Source organism: Martes martes, assembly GCF_963455335.1.
Source record: "Martes martes genome assembly, chromosome: 10".
Classification (NCBI taxonomy): domain Eukaryota; kingdom Metazoa; phylum Chordata; class Mammalia; order Carnivora; family Mustelidae; genus Martes; species Martes martes.
Window position 1 is genome coordinate 36690311 of NC_137898.1, and position 6000 is coordinate 36696310.

The window sequence follows — 6000 nt, forward strand, 5'->3', positions numbered from 1 at the left end:
TTTCTATAACTATTAATGATACAATCAGTGATCTACAAGACTTGGTAAATTCTTCTCTATCACCCATGCTTGTAGCATTAAAAAAAAAAAAAAGGCTACAAATTCTTTGGCCCTCTTCCCATTGAGAAATGTAAATCCGCATTTTGCTTTCTTGGTTTCTCTGTGACCAATTTGATGAAGTACAGATGTAATAATCTATTGGCCTAAGCAGTGAGAGATTGGCAGATACAGACACTTCCTTCATCTGGTAATAGTCATTCATGGAAGCCAACTGTCATGTAAACAGTGTGATTTCTGGGCACCTGAGTGGCTCAGTTGTTTGAGCAACTGTCTTTGGCTCAGGTCATGATCCTGGAATCCTGGGATCGAGTCCCACATTGGGCTGCCTGCTCGGCAGGGAGTCTGTTTCTCCCTCTGACCCTCCCCCCCATGCTCTCTCTCTCTTTCTCTCTCTCTCTCATCCCCCCCCCCAAAATAAATGAAATCTTAAAAAAAAAAAATAAAAAAAAATGAAAAGATGTGATTTCCATGGAGCCACCACACCGTGAGAAGCATGAACCATGCAGAGAGGCTCAAAAGGATGAGGCATTTTGTACGAAGAAAGAAGTACAAAAGTCATTCTGGATCTTCCAGCATCAGTCATCTCAACTGGGGCCACATGGATCAGACACAAATTGTCCATCTAAAGCCTTTCCTAAATTCCCGACCCACAAAACCTGCTGGTTTCACTCTAGGGTAGTTTTTGTGCAGAAAGAGATAATGGGTGCAGTCTCCATATCCAATCCAATGAGTCCTGTTAGCTCTACCTCCAAAATATATCTTGATTCTGCCCATCTTTCATCCCCTTCTTTGCTCTTCTAGTTCCAAACAGAATCGTGTTTCATCTAGACTAACACAAAAGACTTTTAATTATTCTTTCTGCTTTTACCTTACTATTTATTTCCTGCACAGAAGCTATAAAAGAATTTAAAGAGTTAAATCAGATAACACTGCTTAAATTCTCCACTAACTTCTCACTGCAATTAGAATAAAACTGCTTATGATGGATTATAAAGACTGACAATAATGACTCACACTTACTTCTCTGATCTCTCTTTCTTAGTTACTGTGCTCTATCCATATGGCCCCTCCCTTTTAAAAAAAATTATATATTTATTTGAGAGAGAGAGCAAGCATGTGAGTAGGGGGAAGGGCAAAGGGAGAGAGAGAATCTCAAGCAGACTCCACAATGAGCATGGCGTCCAATGTGGGGCTCAACCTCACAACTCTAAGATCATGACCTGAGCCAAAATCAAGAGTGGGATGCGTAACTGACTGAGCCATCCGGGCACATCCCTCCCCCATATGCCATTTTTGATATCTCTGGAATGTTGTAAACTCATACATATCCCAGGGTCATTGGGTTGTGGTAGTCTCTTTTACCTGGAATAGTCTTCTCCAGTTCTCACTGATTTGCTTTTTCTCACAAGGCAGTTGTCTGCTCAACTACTGCCCCTTACGGAGAGGACTTCCCTGACCACTAGATTAAATTTCCTCTTCCTAGTTAATATGATCTATGCCTCTAGCTTGTTTTGCTTTTTGTAGCCTTTATTATTATCTAGAATTATTTATATGTTTGCTTACTTATTGTTTATTTCATCCTTATTGAAATGCAGTGTCTATAAAAAGGAGACCTGAACCATCTGGTTTGCCACCATATTCTTTTTTTTTTTTTTTTAAAGATTTTATTTATTTATTTGACAGACAAAGATCACAAGTAGGGGGAGAGGCAGGCGGGGGGGGGGGGGGGAAGCAGGCTCCCCGCTAAGCAGAGAGCCCAATGCGGGGCTTGATCCCAGGACCCTGAGATCATGACCTGAGCCGAAGGCAGAGGCTTAACCAACTGAGCCACCCAGGTGCCCCTGCCACCATATTCTTAAGGCTTGACATATTGCCTGATAGATACTGGAGACTCCACAGTCGTTGAGTGATTGTGATGTGAAATAGGGTAATATAATCTCCTGATTTAGAATCTATTTCCTAGGAACATTTTATTAAACTTTGACTGTATTGAAATCTATCAGAAAAAAACCAGATTGTGTTAATTTATAATCCACTTGATACGGCTTCCCAGGAGGTAATTTGCGGGGAAATATATATTGCATAGTAGATCCATTGCACCATTTAATTAAACAGTCTTCAATTTAGAAACACCCATGTTGACTAATTTAGTGTATCCAGTTGGAAAGACTGCATTCTTCTCTCTTCCTACCCTGATGCTTTCCAGACATGCTACAGATTAAAGAGGACAATACTGGTCTGCTTTAGATGTTTTCTTTCCTTATTGCTCTAGGCACACAATGGCCAGTGAAACTGATCTGAAATTTAGAAGGAAGACAGAGGCCAGGGAAAGTCTATCCAACCATCCACTCTAGTTTGTGCTCATTATTATCCAAGCTAGAATGACAGGCACTTCTGGATCTGTTAGAAAAATTAAAGAAAGCAAGCAAGCAAATTAGGGATCATTTTGTATCCATTCACGAAAAGATGACAATTTAAGAGTCTAAATTTATGTTTTTTTCCTATAGGCCCTTTCTTAGAACATTTTTTTTAAAAACAGTGAAAAATTCTACTTTCCTGCCTGCTGACATAAGGTCCATTTGTGCCTTTCTGAACAACCACTCCAAATGTCAGCAGTAGTGAATAGCTGTGAAGTAAACTCCACTTCTTTATCTTAAAAGCAAATTAGGAAAAAGGCAGGCGGATGGTTTCCCCTCAGGAAGGTTTCCCCTGCCCTATGGCAGGTAGAGTATAGCCAGTGCCCCTCTCTTGGGCCTCCTCTGCCTTCATCCCCTTTCCCTCCTGGGCTTTTAGCCTCCTGGCCCAAGACATAAATATTCTCAGCAGGAAAGAGGGCTACTCTCCGCTTTCCACAATCATCTGATTAATTTTATGAAAGCATCAGTCTGTGGTGTGAACAGCCCAAAATACATAAGGAGAAGAAAATGCAGGGGAAATTGAATCCACAGAGGGTTCACATGACTCTTCAGAAACTAGTATATTCTATTTGACAAACTTCTCCCTTGGTTTCAGTAGCCAAGTAGAGAACAACTTGGACTTCTTCCTTATGATTGAAAGACAATAAATCTGAGTCTCAACCCATGCCTGACTATTGATCCCTTTTTGACATTTGAGTAAGTCACTTATATTTTCAGGGTTCTAATTTGCTCATCTATTAACTGGTTCCTAACTATTGGGTTTATTGCAAAGCTGTATAAAATAGTGGTTGGGAGCAAAAGCTTAGAAACATCTACTGCCTGCATTTAAATCCTGATTTTGCCAATTATTAGCTTTGTGACTTTGGATAAGTTGCTTAACTTCTCTGGGCCTCTATTTTTGAATTGGTGGGAAAGCATCTCAAATACCCACAGGCCTGATTTTACCTACTATATTAACGACACAGTAATCAGGTGGGTAATATAAAAGCAAATGCATTGTGTTTTCATTCATTTATGTACAGTTCATTTGTTATAAACTCCTTTCTGCTAAAAATCTACATGTGTCTTTGTTCAGGTTTCCCCAGAGGAAATAATCTAAGCTGAGAGTCTTAGCAGATTCTGGAAGAAAGCTAAAGACTCTTGGAAGGTGAGCTGGGAGTATGTCAACAATCCAAGAGCTTCTACATGATCAAGCAACAATAAATATCACCAAATGAGCAGAAAGAGTTCTGGCATCTTACGAGCTGTTTATCGAGGACAGGGAAGCCTGCCTGCACTGTTTGGTATCCTTACTCTGCCGAATGGTGTGTTCACAACAATATCACTATCTTCTGGGAATTTCAGGCTTTACACAGAGACACTGAATCACATTCCATATTTTAACAAAATCCCAAGGTGATACCTTGAACATAAAGGTTTGGGAAACACCAGTGATTTCCAGTATTGGCTGTACTTGGAAAACTTATAAAATGACTTATGTCTGGATTTCAAACCTAGCAATTCTCATTTAATTGGTATGAACTGTGGCCCGAGCGCCTGAGCTTATTAAGAAATCATTTCAGTGTAGAGCCAGAATTCAGAACCACCAAGCTAACTCTTGAGATGTACCAGGCCTTTATATTAAATATAATTTCTTTCATGTGTTCTGAATACAAAAATGTTAAGATACATCAAATGTACATCTTTCATGGTTAAGAAAGGTTGATTCCCCAGATTTTATTGTCACATGCTGGATTCAGAGCTCCCTGGGCTATTTCTGCCATGGTAATTTCAGGATGTAGAGAGCTGATTTGCTTATTTTCAGAAAGACAACAAAAGGTTGACTCCCCCGCAGGCTTAGCTAATGGCCATCTGTTAGGATGGAGCAGTATGGATTCAAAAGGTGGTATTTGCCACTGTATCTGGTATCCGGAGGCAACACGTGAAATCCAAGCCTTTCAGAACTCACAACACCTTATGTGTCAGATCCCTGAGAGGAAGGCAATCCCAAATTAGAAACACATGCTTCACTGGACAGGCACTCATCTACAAGCACCTTAGAGTGTCCACTCTGAAGGAGGCCTTTATCATTCATATCATTCCATGCACTACTGCTATGCTGCTGCCAATGGCCTCATACAACATTTCATAACTGAGCGCATGACAAAGGGAAGGGACATACCAGGGTTGTTCTGTCTTGCCCTGTATCTGAAACCAACCCTTTCTATCTGATGAAACTGACACCCATATGGTTACCATTATTATTATTATTATTATTATTATTATTATTATGTTTGTGCTTATTTTGTGTTATTCATTTAATGGGAAATGTTGATCCAAGCCCTCCAAAAATTCCCTATAGCACAAAGATTTTATATTCGGTAAGGCATGACATTACAGGAAAAACAGTTTTGGGGACCATGCTAGAAATAAACTTTAATTATTCATAAATATGTATTATATATTCACCTAAAATTAAAAATAAATATAGCACAGTGACTAAGAAAGAACCCATATAATTTTGTACATGTTAAGGTAATGATGGTCTCTATTAAATTTTATATAACTTTACACGTCTTTTTTTTTTTTTAATACTTTATTTATTTATTTGACAGACAGAGATCACAAGTAGGCAGAGAGGCAGGCAGAGAGAGAGGAGGAAGCAGGCTCCCTGCTGAGCAGAGAGCCGGATGCGGGACTCGATCCCAGGACCCTGGGATCATGACCTGAGCCAAAGGCAGAGGCTTTAACCCACTGAGCGAGCAACCCAGGCGTCCCTACATGTCTTTTTTTTTTTAACTAAAATACTTTTAGAATTTTCTTTACCAAGTTTATATTTTTTAAAGATTTATTTATTTATTTATTTATTTATTTAAGAGAGTGAGAGTCCGTTGTGAGCAGGAGGAGGGGCAGAGAGAGAATCTCAAGCGGACTCCCTGCTGAGCTGAACAGGGAGCCCAAAACTGGGCTCAATCCCAGGACCCTGAGACCGTGGCCTGAACCAAAACCAAGAGTCAGGTGCTTAACTGAGTAAGTCACCCGGGCGCCCCTCCTCCACCACCAGTTTAAATCAGATGTTTTGTTGCAGATAATGTAAATAAGAGTTTCTTTTTTCCCCATTTCCTACATTTTCCTTAATCTCCTACATTTTCTCCTTCCAAACAGCTTTTGATGAAAACTTTAGGATCTTATGCAAAATATGTATATGGATTTCTAAAAGATAACAAAATGAACTTTATTAAGTTTAAAGTGAACTTTATTAAGTCTGTGGGTGACCAAGAGGTACTAAGTTTACCATGATTATCAAAAACAATGTACAGCCACGAGAAAAACAAAATACATTGTGCTAGCTCCCTCTAGTGGAAATTCTGAAGACAAACCGATTCTAACAGTACCGAATTCACAGGCTTGAATACACAGCCTCTTGAATACCAATCTTATTTACAGACCGACTAGGCTCCAAATCCAAAAACTTAGTGGGAGGAAGGAAGACCAGCATTCAAAATGTGCATCTCTTAAGGCAATAAATCTGGGAAGAAACTGA